Source organism: Ambystoma mexicanum, chromosome 1p (assembly GCF_040938575.1).
Source record: "Ambystoma mexicanum isolate Mex_15411 chromosome 1p, UKY_AmexF1_1, whole genome shotgun sequence".
In the NCBI taxonomy this organism is placed as follows: domain Eukaryota; kingdom Metazoa; phylum Chordata; class Amphibia; order Caudata; family Ambystomatidae; genus Ambystoma; species Ambystoma mexicanum.
The window spans coordinates 1,166,432,609-1,166,453,320 of record NC_090921.1 but is presented as its reverse complement, the minus strand read 5'-3'; the positions used below and the strand labels follow the sequence as shown (position 1 = coordinate 1,166,453,320).

General features: G+C 51.6%; 1 protein-coding gene across 4 annotated transcripts in view; it reads right to left on the bottom strand.

Annotated features, from left to right (window-relative positions):
* The window catches only part of KMT2B (lysine methyltransferase 2B), a 1,990,704-nt gene that overhangs the window by 1,242,713 nt on the left and 727,279 nt on the right, over positions 1–20,712 (bottom strand). The gene's annotated exons all lie outside the window — the stretch shown is intronic.

The window sequence follows — 20,712 nt, the reverse complement described above, 5'->3', positions numbered from 1 at the left end:
CCTCTGGCGTGGAGACGTCTGGTGTGGGCTCCCCAGCCCTCCAGGGAAGCATCCGTGGTGACCGTCTCCTGGTACGGTGGCCTCTGGAAACCTGTACCCCCATCAATGTTGGAGCGCACGCCCCATCTTATCGCTCGATGGAACGTCTCGTCGAGCGCAATCTTGTCAGCGAAGCTTCCGGACACCTGGACCGACCGAGCGTCCCGTAATTCCTGAAGGTGTTGCATCCGCAACCTGCAGAGCCGGATGTTATGTTATGTTACTGCTATTTAGAAAGCGCACGGTAGCCCGAAGGCATCAAGACGCTAAAGAGAAAAAGACTAATAAATCCGAAGGAGTGCCAAAAAGGAACAGAGATAAAATAAGTAGGTTTTCAGGGCTTTGCGGAAGGCCAAATGGCTCGAACACAGTTTTAGAGCAAGAGGCAAACCGTTCCAAAGCTGGGAAGATGTAATAGAAAAAGCCTGCCCTCCCTACCAAGAATGACAGAAGGGGGGGTGGGGGGAACGCATAGCAAGCTAGCCAAGCCAGACCGTAACAACCGGTTAGGTACGTAACGTTCAAATTTAGTGCAAAGGTACTCCGCGCCCTGACAGTGCAGAGCCCGATGCACGATATAAAGACAATTAAACTGAATGCGTTGCGCCACCGGGAGCCAATGGAGGGTTCGCAACACAGGGGATATATGGGAGCCATACAGGGTCCATGTTGCCACCCGAGCGGCCAGATTCTTAGGATGTTGTAGTCCGGCCACTAACCCCTTAGGTTGTGCCAGGTACAGCGAATTAAATTAGTCCAGCCTGCTAAGGATCATGGCTGCCACCACCGGAGGACGCATTAAGGCAGGGATGAAGTGAACCACTCCCCTTAAAATCTTAAGATGGAAGAACAAGTTACTTTCTTACCTGGTAACGTTCTTTCGATGGGATGGTCCGATGACTTATTCCATATCTATGACATGTAATCACCACAGCTGTGCTGCTTCGGAAACTTTTTTCGGCGTCTGCGTCCTGCGTCAATGACGTCGATGCGCCGTCGTCGAGGACCTCCTCCGACATTATCCGATGTGATAAGTAGGACGCACGACGCCCGTAGCCTCAGTTGTAGTTTTTTCCCCCAGAACGTGTGACATTAGTCAACTGCCAGTCGGACACAAATCCTTGCGGAACCTAAGCTGCAATCGCAAAAGAAATTCTGCAGCGGGGAAGGCAGGGCGGGAGCGATATGGAATACGTCGTCGGACCATCCCATCGAAAGAACGTTACCAGGTAAGAAAGTAACTTGTTCTTTGAGGGGATTGGGTCCTCCAACGTATTCCATATCTATGACAGACTCCCAAAGCAGTACCAGAGCAAGGAGGAGGGAAAGAATTTAGAATCGAAATTTAGAATAGCCAATCAAATAGCAGAGCAAAGGACCGCCTTGCCAAAGGCCAGATCCTGTCCTCGGATGGAATCGAGGGAATAGTGACGTACAAATGTATGTACTGAAGCCGAGGTGGCTGCATCACAGATGTTGCGAATAGGAACACCCCTCTGCAGGGCAGTAGATGCAGCCACACCCCTGGTAGAATGGGCCCGCAAGCCAGCCGGTCGGTCCTTACCCGCCAAGCGGTAACACTCTGAGATGGCTAAAATAATCCAGCGAGACAAAGTCTGTTTCGTCACAGCTTGCCCCAAACGCTTTCCAGCGTAACCAAATAAGAGTTGATTGTCCACTCTGACCCGGGACATGCGTGAAACATAAAAGCTTAAAGCTCTCCTAGGATCAAGCCTATGGAGCCTCTCCTCTTCCTTACCAGGATGCGGAGGAGGATAGAATGCCGGAAGAACAACCTTCTGGGCCAAATAAAATTCTGTCACGACCTTCGGAAGAAAAGAAGGACGAACTCTAAGGACAACCCTGTCCTTGTGAAATACAGTGAAGGGTGGCTTAACTGAAAGTGCCTGTAACTCACTCACTCTGCGAGCGGAAGTAACCGCAACTAAAAACACAGTTTTCAGAGTTAACAGCCTCAAAGGGCAAGAATGTAAAGGCTCAAACGGAGCACCCATAAGAAACTTAAGAACAAGGTTTAAATCCCAACCGGGCACCAGGAAAGGTGACGGAGGGAACACATTAGTGAGCCCTTTCAGAAACTGTGAAATTAAAGGGATTTTAAAGTAAGAACACTCTTCAGACAAGCGCTTAAAGATGGACAGCGCCGCCAGGTAACCTTTAATGGTACCCACTTGCAAGCCCCTGTGGGCCAAAGAAAGTAAAAAGGACAGAACCATGGGGATGTCACATGCAAAAGGATCCACATTCTGAACTCTGCACCAGTCGCAGAATTTACGGCAACGGTACAGAGACTTTGTTGCTGGCCTTCCGGCTGAAAGCAACACCTCCATCACGTCTTTAGGGAGGTCCCAATCCTTATACCTCAACCTTTCAGAAGCCAAGCGTGAAGGTTGAGGGATCTGACCTCTGGATGGAGAACCTGACCCCCCTCCCATGAGAGCAGATCGTCTCGGTAGGAAAGACGACGCGGAGGGCAGATGGACAAGTCGAGAAGGTCCTGGTACCACGTCCTCTGAGCCCACGCCGGAGCAATGAGGATCATCCGGTAACCGAACTTCTGTAACCTCCGCAGCACTTGCGGGATGACGGGGACTGGAGGAAACGCGTACAGCAGCGGGAATGACCACTCCACCACAAATGCGTCTCCTAAGGCTCCTTTTGGAGGAAATTCCCGCGAGCAAAACCTTTCGCACTTCCGGTTGACACTGGAGGCGAAGAGATCCACTTGAGGGGTCCCCCAAAGGGCGAAGATCTCCAGGAGAATCTCCTGAGCCAACTCCCACTCGTGAGAGATCGCGCTCTGCCTGCTCAGAGCGTCCGCCGTCACGTTTTCGTCTCCGGCCAGATGAACTGCCGAGATCGAAACTTCCTGCTGGATGGCCCAGAACTCGAGCTGCATCGCCTCCCTGCACAGAGGAAGTGACCCTGCCCCCCCCCTTTTTGTTGAGGTAGTGCATGGCCACTGTGTTGTCCGTCAGGATCAGGACACTCTTTCCTCGCACAGTCGGCAGAAAAGCCTTCAGGGCTAGCCTGACGGCCCTCAGCTCCAACAGATTGATATGGAGTCTGGACTCCGGCGGAGACCAACGACCGCTGACTGTCAGCCCGTTGGCATGAGCTCCCCATCCCGTGAGGGATGCATCCGTCACGATCGTCACCTCCGGCCAGGGAAGCCAAAATGGAGCCCCCTTCATCAAGTTGCCTTTGACGGCCCACCACAGAAGGTCCCGGGCGACCGAGGGCGGCACCTGAACCGGGTCCGACATCCTGCCGGAGGACTGCGACCATTGCGTCTTGAGTGCCCACTGCAAAGATCTCATCCGCAGGCGAGCCTCTGGCACCAGAAGAATGCAGGATGCCATGAGGCCGAGCAACCTCAAGAACTCGAACGCTGGGAGCGTCTAGGCATGCTGAAACTTGTGCACCATCTGCTGAATGTGAAGAGCCCTCACCTGGGGAGGAAAACACTGACCCAGGGAATTGTCGAGCACTGCTCCGATGTACTGGAGCCGCTGTGTTGGCGTCAAATGGGACTTCCTTAAATTGAGGGAGAAGCCCAGCCTGTGAAGGGAGTGGCAGGTGACGGACAGATGATCCAGGACTTGCTCGGGAGCGCTCCCCCTGATCAACCAATCGTCCAGGTAGGGGTAGACGTGAATCCCCCCCTTGCCTGAGATGCGCTGCCACCACCACCATGAGCTTGGTGAAAACCCTCGGGGCAGAGGTCAATCCGAACGGCAGGACCCGAAACTGAAAGTGCGAGTCGCCAACCGCGAACCTCAGGTACTTCTTGTGCTTGGGATGGATCGAGCATCCTTGAGGTCGAGTGACGCCAACCAGTCCTGAAGCTGAAGGGCCTGGAGGACTTGAGAGAGAGAGTAACCATCTTGAACTTGTCCTTCCTGAGGAGTTTGTTCAAACCGTGCAAGTCCATGATGGGTCTCAATCCCCCGTCTTTCTTCGAAATCAAAAAATAAGGGGAATACCATCCCTTGTTCCTCTCCGCTACAGGCACCAGTTCTATGGCGCCTTTCTCCAGCAGGTCTTGTATTTCCTGCGCAAGGAGCGGATCCGGACTCTGCAAAGAGAGGTTCCCCGGTGGATTGTCGCGAGGCCTGTGCCGAAAGGGAAGACAGTAGCCGTGGGCTATGATCTCCAGAACCCACACATCTGAAGTAATGGCTTGCCACTCTACAAGATGCTGCGCCAGCCTTCCCCCAACCGGCGAACCATGGGACATGGCCTCATGACTGAGTGGGAGCGGCTGCGGCGTTACCTGAGGGCAAAGAGGCAACTGCCCGAGCGGCCTTGGCACCACGGGTACCCTGTCGTCCACCTCTGGTACCCCTGCGTTGGCCTCTTTGACTGTCAGCTCCTCTCGCTTTACTGAGGGACGAGTAATAGCGAAAGGAACCACCCCTCCACTGCTGTCCCCTAGGACAAAAAGGCAGAGGTTGGCGAACTGCAGCGCCCAACGACTTCGCTGCAGCTTTTGAGGTCTGCAACCTCTCAAGGCTCTCGTCAGCCTTGCTGCCAAAAAGGTGTTCACCGTCAAAGGGCATGTTGAGGAGCCGGGACTGCACATCAGGAGCAAACCCCGACTTCCGCAAGCACGCAAACCTGCGTATCACGGTGCTCGCCGCCATGGACCTACTGACGCATTCAGCTAAGTCCAAACCCGACTGAACTGACTCACACATGGCATCCTTACCATCCTGGACCATAGCAAGGAAACCATCCCGTTCGTCCCCTCCGGGAATATGTTCAGCCGCTAACGCAACACAGTTGCACAGATTGTGTGTGAAACGAGACAAGGCACAAATGGAGTTGGCCGCCTGAAGCGCCATACCACCAGAAGAAAACACTTTCTTCGCACAGCCATCAAAACGTTTGTCGTCCCTATCAGGAGGGATGGTAGGGTACGACGCCTGCTTTGCCGGGGCCGTGGCCGCCTGCACCACCAAACTCTCCGGAGTGGGGTGCCTGGTCAAGTAGCAGGGGTCACTACTGGCTGGACGGTATTTTCGCAACAAGGATCTGCCCACCGCCGGGAGACTCTCCGGAGCAGACCAAGCCGCCGCCACCCTTCTCTGTAAAGCCATATGGAACGGCAGTAACGGGTCAGTTGGGGGACCAACATCAAGGATGTCCGTCAGATCATCCTGCACAAACTCCCCTGGGGGAGCAGACCATCCCAAATACTCAGAAACCCTAGCCATAAGGGGCCAGTACGAGGAATCGCATGAGAGCCAGGCTCAGGCCTACAAAACTCCACCTCCGGAGAGGTGTCCAGTCCACTGGCATCATGCAGTGACTGCCTCAAATCGTCAAACTAACTATGGCCCGAGACAATTTCATCTGGAACCTGACTAGGAACCAGGCCATCAGAATCCTCATCCGCCTCAAATATATTCCAGGTGGCGAAAAGAAGGCACCCGAGAGCGCTTGCTCTTAACCAGAGCCTTCCTAGGGGGTTCCCCCGTGCCACGGGGTACCTTCGACACGAAAGGCGTCGAGCAAATCGGCGCCGACGTCGAGAGACCAGGCATCGGCGCCGAGAGCGTCGACGTCGAGGAAGTCTACCTCAGAGGCCGCGCCGCCAGCTGCCGGCGTCAACACAGCCCTCGAAGCCGGAGCCCTGAGCGTCGACGGCTTCGACGACTTCCTCGGAGCCGGAGCCTCGAGAAAGCCTGTCGACGCCCTCGACGCCTCAGACGTCGATGTCTTCCTCGAAGACCTCACAGGTGCACACGGTCTCGAACGCGTCGAGGACCTGGACCTGGAATGGGTACGTCGAGAACGAGTCTCCTTGTCCGAACGGGACCTCTCCCGTGACTCGTGCCGACCACTCTTGCGAGCGGCGTCTCTCGACCTCTCACGACCGACCCCACCCGGGGGCGCGGACGGCTTAGTACCCTGCGACTCAAGCATCGCCAGCATTTTCTTCCCGAAGGAAGCCCATTCCTCCGGCGTCGCACGGCTGGTGGGGTAAGCGATGTGCCGGGCAGAGTCCTCCGAAGACGACCGGTGTCGGCGCTTCCGAGAATGCCTTGAAGAGGCTGAGGAGTGGCGAGACCGACTCTTAGAAGGAGACCCACGAGACTTCCGACGATGACGCGGAGAGTCACCCCTCGAATCATCCGTCGAAAGCCCCGCAGACTTCGACTTCCGGGGCTTGGACACCCGACCTACCGGCAACTTCTTACGTTCGCGTAAGGCTTTGGACGTGAGCGACTGGCAGTCGATACATTCATCCGCGTCGTGGGCCTCCCCGAGGCACCAGAGGCAGGCGTCATGCGAGTCCATCACCGACATCTTGGACCCACACTCCCCGCACTTCTTGAAACCCGGACGCGGGGTCGAAGACGAAATAGAAGACATCTTCACACGAAGGATTTTCACAAAACGAACAGGTTCGAAGAACCGAGAAGAACAGAACTCCATAGAGTCGAGGCGTTAACCGAGATTCACGAAGCAACACGTTCGCGGAAAAAACGGAACTGAGGCTACGGGCGTCGTGCGTCCTACTTATCACATCGGATGACGTCGGACGAGGTCCTCGACGACGGCGCATCGACGTCATCGATGCAGGACGCAGATGCCGAAAAAAGTTTCCGAAGCAGCACAGCTGTGGTGATTACATGTCATAGATATGGAATACGTCGGAGGACCCAATCCCCTCGAAATGCCCCTGCTGACACACCGATGACACTTGGGCTGTCAAAGAGATTGGCTGACAGTCACCCCAGGGACCGGAAGAGGGCCAAGTGATAATAGGCTAGAAAGAAGAAATCCAAAGGGAGGGGGATCAGGAGGGGAACCCACCATCAACACCTCAGTCTTATCCCCATTCCATTTCAACCAATTGTTGCCCATCCACTCTCCGACGGCAGACAGGCACTTATGCAGGTCAGCAGACACCACAGCTGGATCCAGGTCTGAACGAATCAGCAGCTGAGTGTCGTCAGCGTAGGAATAGCATCCGATGCAGAGGGAGCGGATAAGGCGAACCAGGAAAAATATATAGATATTGAAAATAATCGGGGACAAGGCAGAACCCTGGGGAACCCCACAACTCAAAAGTGAGGGATTAGAGAGAAAAGGAGGTAAGGAAAGGGTTTGAGATCTGTCATCCAAAAATGATCCAAACCAGGCCAGTACCCGTCCTGATATGGCAATCTGGGCAAGGCAAGTGAGCAGGATACCATGATCCATGGTGTCGAACGCCACAGAGAACGAGAAGAATCAGGGCGCAGACACCGTCTAGATCAACCAGCCTGGCCAGATCGTCCTGCACAGACGAGGAGACTTTCACAGTCCCCATGCTGGAGCAGAAACCTGACTGGGCCGGATCAAGCATTCCGGAGGACTCCACGAAGGAAGACAGAAGGGGGGGGGGGGGGAGAGAGACCAGTGATTCAGGAAGCTTCATAAGACAGGGAAGCAAAGAAATAGGGCAACAATTAGAAGGAAGAGACCCTCCTCCAGGAGGGAGAATTCTCAAAAATGTGCTAATTCCCTTCACCTTAGAGACCCCCACCAACTTTGCTGGATTTTGAGGACTTGATTTTTTTTTACCTGGAGAGAGAGCAAGCCTTTTTCCCACTCTCTCATGTATTTTGATATGCGTTTTACTCTTGTGTTTTCCTTGGTTATGGAGTTTTAGACAACGCCATAGGCGGCATCTTTTCATTTGTGTCACACAGCACCCTCAGTGCAGTGGCACAGGGCAGCTTTTTAGGGGTTCCCAAGGTTTAAATACCTTCTCTGGGATAAACTACTGTTTCCCAGAGAAAGTAAAGTGAAATTGACTTTACTAGTCTTTAAATTCCTAGACCCCAGCACACCCTATCTTACAATAGAGTGTTGGAGGTGTTACCTTGTATCCCCTATGCCTAGATACTTGTGTAGCAGTCAAATGCTACTCTTTCCTCTCAGAATGGCTGGTGGCAGTGGTTTTACAACAAACTACCATCATTTTTCGTGACCGGGAACTATTCGTAGCTCTGGTAGCATTAAATCACGGGAGACATGTTTTTCAAGATGGCGTCTGAGCCCCCTCTGTAAAAACAGGTCCCAGTCTTTTTTCGCCATTTCTTTTTCTTGTCTCTGCGCGTCGAACCAGGTTTGGTCCCTTTGTTCCTCGCCTTTGGCAGGCTTCAGGACTGAAGACCGCCTCTGGCGCCGGAGTATCTGGGGTGGGCAGGAAGTGTGGGTGGTGCCCGAAACCCCTTGTGCTTAGTCTCCGAGGAAACCCAAATGCACTCTTAGTGATTGGCTGGCTGACTGTCCGGCAAGGACAGCCACCTTGCTGGGTGAGTGACAGCTAGGCTGGAATGCATGGGAGAGAACTGAATAAAAGACAAGTCTCTTGGCTTGGAAGGCAGAGTCGACCACTGGAACGAAAGAACCGAAAACAAGCTTGAAGAGGACGGCTGCTGCAACTCCTAGACCGTTGGTTTGCCCGGTGAAACCCTGCTGCGGGTCAGAATCGCCAAGTTCACCTCGACAGAGAAGCCCCCACAAGGACGACTTCTCCCTTTGAGTTGGTTGGACCAATCAACTCGACCATAAGCCACCTGGACACCTCATCTCAGAGCTGGTTGCATTTTTCTTAGAGTGCTGCAGGAAACCGAATAACCAGGGAGAGGGACACCAGTTTGTGTGCTTGATTTACAGCTACCGGAATCAAAGATTTGCCAGTTGCAAGCTTTTTGACCAGTCTCAGTGCAGGAGTCTCCTGACGTCCTCCCTCTTGTCTCCACAGCTGAGGCCCAGGAACAGTGAGATCTGCATGAACAGCCAGGACGGAAGTCATCAGCTGCTCTTTTTCTTCATTTGTAAGGTAATGTAAAACCAGACAGAGTCCTTACCTCTCGCGGTGAAAGTGCTTGAAATTTCCCCAACTCACAGGCCTAATCAGCTTGTGACCAACATATGATTCCTCTTGCTACAAAATATTCCTAAGAAATTTTTCAGAGACCTTTCCGTTTAACTACCTGCTTTGTCCTATCCAAGACTTTAGCCCATTGACTTTGGCCTAGCCTATTGAATTGACTCTTCTGGTGAACTCGGTCTAAACAATATTGTAATCTTTCATGTTCTAATAATCTTTGCCTTTTACTCCTCTTGAAAAGTATTTCTGAATTGGTATTGAAGTATATTTGAGTTTATTATATAGTTGCCTCAATTATAAAAATTATGTTTTATAATTGAATGGTTAATACATTAATAAGTATTTTTAACCAAGAAACCTTGAGTGTAAGAGCTTATTTGAACACCTGTGATTGGAAACCTCTGTGTAACATCATTACAGCTCACATTCCCTCTTGATATAAGCCTGTCTGCTCAGCCCCTCTACCAAAACTGTGTGGTATATACTTATAGCAAAGGTTTGTTTTGCTTACACCTGTAGTCATAGTTGTCTGTAGTGGTCCCAAAGGGTACTGCATTCAAACTTTGCCTAACACCGGATCAGGTAAATTCACAACAACATCATGCTGAGAAGCTACTTAATGGTCCGCATCATGGCTGTCTTCAGTGCCAACTGCCGTTGCACCTTGCCCAGCAGGGCCGCTATCCTCTCTTCCGAGGGAGACGGCAGGCAGGAGACAGTGTTGCGCCTGGCCCCCAGGAACAGCGCGTTCTGCGATGGTATCAAGCAGGACTTCAAAAATTGACATAGTACCCCAGATCTGTCAGCAGCCGGACGGTCCTCTGTGTGTTCGATGGCTATGACCCTTGACTTGGCCCGGATGAGCCAGTAGAGTTACGCGTACACGTGTATCCCCTGTAGACGCAGATGGACCGCCACTGGTGCCAGGCACTACGCAAACACCCTGGGCACTGACTTCAGTCTGAAAGGGAGGGCCTTGAATTGGTAGTGCCTACCCTGAACAACAAAGCGCAGGAACGTCCGATGCTTCTTGTGAATGGGGGCGTGGAAGTATGCGTCCTCCAGATCCAGCGACTTCAAGGTGTCTCCTTCCTCCAGTTGGCTGGGCACGTGTTGCAATGTGACCATCCTGAATTTTTGACACTTGATATTTGTTGAGATGCTGCAGGTCCAGAATGGGCCTCCAGCCCACGGTCTTCTTCCTTACCAAGAAGAAACTGCAGTAGATTCTGGAGCCCCGGAGTCGCTTAGGAGCCAGCTCTATCGCCCCTTTTCTCATCATGGACTGTACTTCCTGCAGTAGCTGAAGGATGTGCTGCTCCTGCCGGGCCACCGGTGGTCTCTGTGGACACTACTGCTGGAACTCTAGAGTGTGTCTGTGGACGAGAGCGTCCAGCACCCATCAGTCGGAGATCTTCCACTCGCTGACTAAGCCCGCTAGCCAGCTTCCCACCGGTGTGCATGGGTGGGGGCCCGACGTCCTGGCCGGTTCAATCTTGCTTTGGGGCCTGCGTGCCACCTTGGGAGAGATGTCGGCCACCTCCACCGAAAGCCTTGGAATGGCCTCTGTAGGCCTCCTGGGTCGTGGACCGGAAGGGTTGACGGTACGAGGAGGATCCTCCGCCGAAACCCTTCGAAGATCTGCCAGACTTCCCGCCGGATGGAACGCAAGGACGGGCGGTGTTGGAAGAGTGCCCAAGGCACGGGCCGTCTCTGTGTCAGTCTTAATGGCCTGCAATGACTTGTCGATGGCCTTCCCAAAGAGGTTGTTCCCAAAGGACATGTCCAGAACCCTCCCCTGGACTTCCTGACGAAAGTTGGTGGCTTTCAGCCAGCCACTACAACGAAGGGAGACACTTTTCCCCCATCTGTCAGAACCCCGAGGTCATGACGTCAAGGGCCACCGTGATGGCATGTTCTGATGCCTCCTCCCCACCTCCTGGAGGATGGAAATTGTCTCGACCTGCTTGTCGTCGGGTAAGGAACTCGAGTATATCTTATACCGCAGCTCCCAGTTGTATGTGGCCAGGACTGCAAGGGCGTTGGCCGCCTTGACCATTGACGCCACTGAGTACATTACTTTTTTTTCCACGGCATTTGACTTCTACCCCTTGCTACCCGTAGGGACGGATGACCAAGACGAGTGGTTAGACAACACCTTTTCTGTCGCCGAGACCACCGAGTCCGGGGAAGGCTGTGAACGTAGGCACTTGGGTGTGGCCTCAGGGACCCAGTATTTTTTTTCCAGTCAACCCCTCTTGGCTGGGGCCGTGGCCGGGTTTCTTATCAAAGCCAGGCCTTCCTCCCAGACGTCCAGGAGAGCTACCGCCAAGATGGTCTTCCTCTTGGCCTCACATCATTGATATAGGAAACATTAATTCCTGGACTCCTACGGTGTCAACTGGAAGTTGGGATGCCCTGGTGACCATGGCATGGAACTACCCCACCTCGTCCGAGGGAGAAGCCATTGGCTGTGGCAAACCGCCTGCTGTGGCCATGTCGTTGTCCCTGTCTGCGGTAGTCGTGTCTGTCCCTGTGTCTCTGGGGGGGACGGGGACGTGTGGAGGTTGGTGCAGTGGCATAGGGTGCGGCTTCCTCTTTTTAACCAGAGGTTGATCCGGGGCCACCGGGGCCGGCATCAGTTTCTGAATCTCCGACACCCAGGTGTGCACGGTCAAAAGGATCTACAGCAATACATCCCAAGGAGGGGTCAGGTGGTAGGCCTACTGGACCCTGCGCCGTTGTCGGCAGGTCTACAGTCTTCACCTCCTTCGTCCCCAGGGGGATTTTTCGCCATCAGCGTCCCCCACATCCTCCTGGATCGTGTGCACTGATGCCTGGTCCTCCTCATCCAAGCAAGAAATATCTGTGCCGTGGAGTACGGTTGAGGCCTCCTCCCCCCAGCACCCCTCTGTTTGCATCCCAGGGAGTCTGGTTCCGGCTCAGGGATGGCATCCTCTTCTCTGTTGTCCTCTCCATCTGCTTGGCAGGGATACATTGGCCACTGCCTTGGCTACCTTGACTGGGACAGCCCCCTTTGCCTTCAAGAGGGTGGCCGCCACCAACTCGATCGTAGTCTTCAACTGGGCTGCCTGGGCCTTCTTGGGCAGGTCGGTTGTCTTTTCCTGCGCCTTTGTCTTTTCTGGCTTTTCCTGCAGCTTCTTCCGGGTTAGCCGAATTCCTCTCCAAGGAGGAGCTGGAGCGAAAGCTGGAGATGCAGGCAGATGGTGACTCTGAATGTGTCATGCCCATCGGGGGATCCACTTGCACGGCGCCCCCAACAGAAACGGACTCGCAGTGCTTGGCCTAGTCTTGGGCACCGACCGATGGAGCACCCTCAAAGGACTTCAAAGTCTGCTCTTCGGACCGGCCAGTCCTGGGTGAGGCATTCCCCTGCTTTTCGCACAGGGCAGAGGCATTGGCGCTGAGCCACGGCACTAGCCTGTGACAATCCTTCACGGTTTGTTTGGAGAACCCAAGGCAGATTTTCCAATCCGCTTCCCTGTGATCCGGATGAAGACAGAGGCACTGGAGGCGTTTGTCCTCTACAAATATATTCTCCAGTCTGCAGCTGGAGCAGAGCTTGAAAAGGGAGCTTCCCTCCTACTCCTCCGACATGGTTTGGAGTGCGGAGTCCGCCTGATTGCCTTCTGGAATCTTCAATGAAACTTCGATGATTCTTGGCATTGAGGGGTGTTGAAATTCACTGAAACCGATCCCCGGTTGTCAGCCAATGTAGAGAAAGAGCATACAATGCAAAAAAAACATCAAAACACGAGGACTCCCAACACTTGAATGTGCAGTACAAATCTGAAGCTGGCTGCCAGAGGAGTAGCTTAGGGAGAGGGCAGTCACTGGTTGGGGCAGTTTGAGCCAGAGTTCAGCGATTGGTTTAGATGAAAAATAACGTTTGTAAGTGAAAGTGAAACTGTTTTCTTTCAAAGAGGATTCCCGGCCTGACAGGAATATTCATGAGCATGTGAATCCATGCCAGACCCCATGCTGCAGAAGTGTTATTACTGACCTCAAATGACGTCACCCATGGTGCTGGAAAAGGTATAGCATAGGAAATAATTACTCACCTACTGTATTCACTTTTTGAATTGAATCCTAACTTGGGATTAATGTTACTATTAGTTGCTGCTTTTTAAAGAATGCTTTAAATATAAGGAGGGGGGCGCTGTTGCGCAACAAGACGGCCGCTTAAGAGTGGAGCTCCTCTCCGGCATATAATCCTTTCGAAAATATATCCTAAAACTGCCTTCCTCTGAGCTACAAGACCAGCGGCACTGATCGTAGCAGCTATCCCGTACCCTCCAGGAAAAGCAACAGGTGAAATTGGACCCTGTGTGCCCAGTTACGGACGAGGTCGCGGACAGGAGGCCCCGGGCAACCCCACAGCGCCAGAGTGATTAACGCGGGAGCCGCGGCTCCTGGTGGTGAGCGGGCCCTGCTGAGGGTGGGACCAGCCCACGGGCGTTGCAGGCGGCGGACAGAGACTCCGGCGACCCGAGCTGCCTCCAGAGCCATCAGACTGTGGGCAACATACGCACAACGAGGACCGGGTCCGCTCTGGTAGGATTTGCGCCACCTGCCCCCTCACATATACTGAATCGCACGCACCCATCTCTGGTCCACTAACCCGGCGCTGAGGGCATCCCGCGCCCATGGCGCGCCTGGGGCGGCGCTGGCCGTGTAGAGCCCCCACTGCTGGCTGTGAGCTCCATCGGGCAGCCGGCAACATATGAAAATAAAACGCGACTCTTCTCCTGTGAGCCTGCTACGGGTGGGATCGCACGAGGCATCAACACTAGCGCGCGTAGTATACGCAGCCCGCCGTTGACGGGCGCCCAAGGGTGAACGAGTGAAACAGGCACTTTTGTAAGAACGCTGTGTGCGTTTTTTCCCCAGACGTGTGTACAGGGGGTTACGCAGAAAAGTCCCTGTTTTGAAGGGTGCCCACATTAATCTTTAATCAAACGCTCACCCCACGTGTGGAACCTGCCTTAGGCCCGGGGCCGGCAGCACCTTCGGGGCACAACACTGCTCGGGGACAAACTATTCCATCATCCCCTCCTTGGGAGAAGCGGAGGGAAGATTACACGATCTCCCCCTTGGATCAATTGGGTTCAGAGTAATCTGTAGCAGAAACTCTAAGAAGCCGCCCGGTGCATTTGCTCCAGGACAAGCCACTCCACCTGTCCAACACCCGCACAGGGACAAAAACTGACTTCCATTTGCTGATGCCCCCGGGAGGACAATTGATCCACCCCTACTTTGCCCACTACATGTGCAAAGGGCAACACACCCTCAAGCCAGAGCAATAGAAGCGAAGCTCCTTCTTTACCACCAACGTAACCCTTACAATACACAGCCACACCATTTCTGATAACATTGGTTAAACTGCCAGAAAGTACAACTAACGCTGCAACACTGGCCATGGACAATCAACTCCGTTGATCCACCTGTGCAGGTGCGGACAGAAGATCATACGGCTTCCCCCTGGGCCTGATATGAGTCGTTACTACCTGATGCGGCAATATCAAGGCGGCACCTTGTGAATCCGCCCCAAGTCTACCTATCCCACCTGGCTAACACCCGCGCGGGGCCGAAGCTGCCTTTCGTTGGCTGATCCCTCTGGAAGTTGGTTATCCTTAACTTGCCCAACCCATCCCTCCACGGCAGACCTCACAATCATAGGGCAGCTTGCCCTCAGGCCCAGGTAGTGAAAATATTACTCCTGCATCCCAGTCAACGCAATCCTGATAACACGCGGGGACGTGGGAGGACACAGCCCATTCCAGAGAACATTGGTGAATCCGAGGAAACGCATGTCTAATGCTGACTGGCACATAAAGGCAAGTATCCCCCGGCACACCCAACTCTGTTGCCCAAATCTTCCTAATCGTCCTTTTGCAGAGTGGTGAGATGGATGGGATACTAGAACCAGAAACCTGCAGTGGCTGCCGCTGAGATCATCCCAGCTGGTGGGCAGCGTGGGCGCAATCCCGTTTACGTATCACAGTGAACACTAATTCCGATGGACATCCACGTTCCTCACCATAATCGATATAACCAAGTGGACAACCACACAATGCCTGGAAAAATCGTGGTTAAAAGCAGAAAGCCTGGGCCGATGGATTCCTTCACAAACTCACAAACAACCTCCGAGAACTCTGACCCAGCGGCGGCAGCTGCTGAGTCCCCGACTGCAGAGGACTCCAAGTTCGACCAAGTCCTAACAACCGTCGAAAACGGGTTCTTGGCAATTAATGTTAAATTAGACTACATCATCTCCATAATAGGCTCCTTCAAAGCCAGGATAGATAAAGAAAGCGCCAGAATCACAGATGCCGAAAACAGAATAAGTGCAAATGAAGACTCGACCCACCAAAACACTCATGACATCACCCTCTTGAAAGGTGAAATGAATAAACTCTGTGATAAGTGTGATGATTTGGAGTCAAGGTCTAGAAGGAACAATGTACGCATTGTAGGCCTATCAGGGTCCTTTTGCAAAGGTCCGAAGGAAACCCAAATCGAAACCCTCTTTAAGACACTCCTGGGTGCTGAATCATTCTCCCCTCAATTCTTGGTCGAACGGGCACAACACACTTGCCCCACCACCCAAACTGGGGGCTCCCCCCCACACGATCATTGTAAAGCTATTGAAATACAGAGATAGAGAAGCTGTTTTGAAACTGGCGAGCGAAAAGGGCCCACCGAGACACGGCAACGACAATATACACATATATCCTGACTTCTCAGCGCGAGTCCAAAGACGTTCCTATGAATCCAACAAGCGTCAGCTACGAGTAAAACAGGTGCTGTACGCCCTTTTGTTTCCAGCAAAGCTACGCATACAACATGCCAGACGTGCACACTGATTCTCTGGCAGCTGCATTAGCTTACGTGGAATCTGCTATCCCCCTTCCACCTGGAAGAAACAAACTCGATCAAAATCTCCTACAGCAGCAGTATAGATCTCTCTCCGGCATGTTGATCGACCGCAGCACCTAATCTCCTCCTTGCTCTCGCTGGACTTACACTTTTGTAATAGCAGAAAGGGATAACACAGTTTTTCAATTATTAAAGAAAGGCGGATGAGATGCGCTCGGCTATGGAAGCTGAGTTGCAGCACTCGTCCCCCTCCACGAGTGAAACCACAGAGTTGTTAATGGGATTCATCATCAAGTTGGGCCCGATGGTGTGGGCAGGGGTGGGTACAGGGAACTTGGAACCGTTTTGTTGGCCAGGTACATGGGTCATTCACGGTGAGAGCCCCAGTTGGGCACCTTGAGAAGAAGTTATCAGTTATGTTTAATGTAAAAAATGCAATCACAGTATCACGCGCTGATCCCCCCCCCCCTTGGTGACACTCTTCCCTCCCAAGATTGACCGCAACTCGCTGAAATGGCACCGAGGGCACACTCATCCAGCGGGTTGACACTCAAAATGTTATCCTGGAATATCCGGGGTCTTTAACAACAGAGCAAAATCCAGCAAAGTGGGGGCATACATTAATAGACATCGCCCGCACATAGTAATGCTTCAGCAAACCCATGCATTGCGGGGGACTAATGAGTGTCTTGAAACAATGGGGCAACACCAGGTACTACACCGAATATTCATCACAGAACAGGTGTCTCCCAACGTTGATACATCCCTCATTAGGGTTCGCCCCGAAAAAAAGCAAAACGGACCCGCTGGGTAGATGTGGTGATATGGGGCACGGCGGCAGGTGAATAATTGGTTCTGATCAACTCCTATGGTCCGAATACAGATGATCCCGAATTTTATGCCCACCTCCTTGATGAAATAGGCGCAACAACTGATGAATGGGTACTGTGGGGTGGAGACTAACACTATCCTAGATGTGCTATTAGATAGGTCCTCCAGTAGACAAAGGACCCTTACTAGATCAGCCACCACCATACATCGAGCCGTGCAGGAATTGGCCCTGACCGACGCCTGGAGAGGGACACAACCCACAGATCGACAATACACCTACTACTCATCAGTACACGATACAGAACCCAGGATAGACTACTGGTTCATGTTCTCTGCCCTGCTGAGCTCTGTAGTGTGCTGTGAAATACTCGCTCGCACACTCTCGGACCATTCCCCAGTCACGCTCGAGATATCCCTTCAGAACATAAAACGACCAACTCAGCATTGGCGAATGCCCCCAAACATCCTTAAGGACCCAAACATCGTTGAATCACTGCATTTTGAAATGGAGGAATTCTTTCAGTTGAATACAGGGTCAGTGGGCAAGTGGGCCACAGTATGGGAAACGTTTAAAGTATGGGTGAGGGGCAATCTAATGTCCAAAACTACGGGTCTCCTTAAGAATGTCAAATCGAACCTGGACAAAACCGAAACATACCTGAAAACACTTGAGAACGATTATTGTACGACACACGACAAAAACACATTGCCCGATATTAATGCACACCTTCAAAAATTCAATGATCTAGCAACCAAAGAACTACAATATATGTCCACTCCAATCAGGGTGCGTAGATACAGTGAAGGAAATAAAGCAGGGTACCACCTGGCACGTATATTACGAAATGAACGCAACCATGCCCCCATCACTAGCATCTTGACAGACAAGGGAGAACCCGTACAAACAGAGGAAGAAATTAACGCTGAATTTGCTAAATACTACACTGACCTATACGCAAATCATGATACACAAACACAGGAAAATATTAAGACATTGAACTCCCTAGACTTTCACCAGAGGACAACTGCCCTTGAACAGGAAATAACCAGGGAAGAGATCGCTGAAGCGATTAAGTCACTGACAGCTGGTAAAACCCCTGGCCCAGATGGCCTAGGCTCTGATCTGTACAAGACATATGCTGTAATATTATCCCCTGTACTAACACGTATGGGAGGAAGCCTTGAGCTCCGTCTCCCTTCCAGATTCAATTACAGATGCAGTCACAACAGTCTTGCTGAAGCCTAGATAACCTGCCCATGAGCGCTCGAACTGTCCTCTGTCCCTGATAAACACAGACGCAAAGATAAATGCAAAAGTACTCGCTAATAGACTACTCCCTAAAATGACCACTCTAATATACCCTGACCAATGTGGCTTCACCCCAACGAGGTCCATGGCCTTAAACTTGCGTAGACTCTTTAGTATTTTGGAGCAGATCAAACCGGACGCACAGGCAGTGGCCATCTCATTGGCCGCTGAGAAAGCGTTTGATTCAGTCTCATGGAGATACATGTTTGAGGTCCTCAAATTGAGTTGTGGCCCATACTTTACACAGTGCGTCAGACTGCTCTAAACCTCTCCCAAAGCTAGGGTCCTTACAAATCGTACCCTCTCTACTCATCTCACTTTACATAGAGGCACCAGACAGGGCTATCCCTTCTACCCCATTCTTTTCGCCCTTACTATTGAACCAATGGCGGCCGCAAGGAGACGGGAACAACAAATGAGGGGCATAAAGATGGCCGGCATTTATCAGTCCATCTCACTGTACGCAGACAATGCACTATTGTACATACGTAAGCCAGAGAAGAACCTAGAGCCTATATTGGCAGTGATAAAAGACTTCACTCTACCTCAGGCTATAAAATCAACTCCGCCAAGTCTGAAATGTTCCTGTTGACACAGGCCACCACCTGCCCTTCCCACACTCATGGTCTGAGATGGTCCCCCAACCACATCAGATATTTGGGGATCCTGGTATCTAGGGACAAACCGTCATTATACATAGACAACTATGAATCCGCACTGCAGACGATCAATACTAAACTCCAAATCTGGACTAGACTTCCCATATCACTCGCTGGTCGGATAGCAGTACTCAAAATGGTAGTCCTCCCCAAGCTCCTATACATTTTCAATAACGTCCCCATATGGCCATGCAACCCTTTCCTTGAAAACGTACGGTCCCTGGCAACCACCTTCATATGGAACTGGAGTGGGGGTGAGAGGGGGGGGGGGGCAACAGGCTCAAATGGGATAAACTGGTGGAACCCTACGAAATGGGGGGCTTCGCCGCACCCAACTTCGAGCTGTATTACCAAGTGTCACAGGCACAATACGACAAATAGTGGCAGAACCCCACAGAAGAAACACCAAATGTCCCCATAGAACGATACTCAGTCCGCCCAACGGACTTAAGATCCATAATCTTTGCGAAATCTCAAAGATGACTGCAACTATGACCCAGCATCCTGTACAATTGCAGCATGGGCCGCAATCAGTAAACTACTCTACATTGAAACTCCCTATGACTCACAGGCTCCACTATGGAATTTCCCAGGCATTGCACCTACCTACGACACCGGTATACAGAAAGCCTGGATCCCGAACTATGACATCCCAATGAAGGCCATGTTTCCAAACGGTAGATTTGTTACCCCGGAAGACTTCGCAGACACAGTGGGGCAGGGCCAACTCGTAACTTTACAATATCACCGCATGAAGGCAGCATTCAAGAAACGATGGCCAACATACCCAACAGAACCGCCCGAACACCCCTGTTACCAAGCACTTCATGCACAAACAGGCATAGGCATCTCCACGCTATTTAACAGTCCAAACCCACACGAAATCATCCAACAGCATAAAGGCCTCTTGGGAAGAGGACATGGGCATAACAATAGAGGAGGGGAAATGGAACATATACTGTCTCCTCACAAAGGTGTTTTCCTTGAATGCGGGGCTCAGGCTCATACAGTTTAAAATACTGAATAAGCTTCACTACACCCCAGTTAAAATGGCAAAATTTCATGAGTCCATAACCACAAACTGTCCCAAATGTAATAATCCGCAAGATGACGCATACCACATGTATTGGGCCTGTCCTATGATAACTGGATTCTGGCAGGAAGTAGCGAATATCTTGGAAGATAAAACACAAATTCCTGCACAACTCAACCCCCAAAAATACCTATTTGGCGAGACAGGAAAAGTCCCAGAAAAAAACAGGAGACTGTTCAATATAGCATGTATAGTGGCCAAGAAATGTATTTTGCAGAAGTGGAAAAGTAGTCATGCCCCGCATGCAAAGCAATTCCTTACAACATTGTCATATGTCAACGAATCTGAAGAAACCTACATAGGACTAGTTCCCTCACCATTTAGACCCAAAGACATTTGGGCACCATTCAGATCTTACCTCGAAACTACCTCACCAGACTCAGAAGAATTAGATACCGGTTGAACCACATGTGGAAACTCTCACCACAAATACCTAATGCGTTAAAATTGCACTATCATTAAAAAATGCAATGTCGTTTTACAATATGGGAGCAGGAGGGAGAAAACCATTGTTTTTGTTATGTATATCCTGTACTATTGGGAAGTTGAAGCGATTGGGATGTGACCTGCAATCCAAAAATAAAGTTTAAAAAAAAAAAGAATGCTTTAAATATCTGTGTATATATAAATAATTTACACTATAACTAAGTGTCCAAGTGTTTACTTTGATACCTGTATTCACTGATTGCATTGTAGAGCTGTACAGCTCTCATTACCCATCTTAAGATGAGCATGGCTGCTTAGTCACACTACCAGCTTGTGTAGTACAGGCCTATATTAAAAGGTGGGTTACCCAATACCAAGCAGATAAGTCTTGGCTAGTCCCACGCCAGTTGAACTGCATCAATTCTTACCTAACGAGGATCAAAAGCAGGCCAAAGGAATGGGCTCCCATAGAAAACTATGGAGGGTACGTTGCAAAAAGAAAATCTTTCCTAACACCAGGTGCAGGCAAATGACTGTT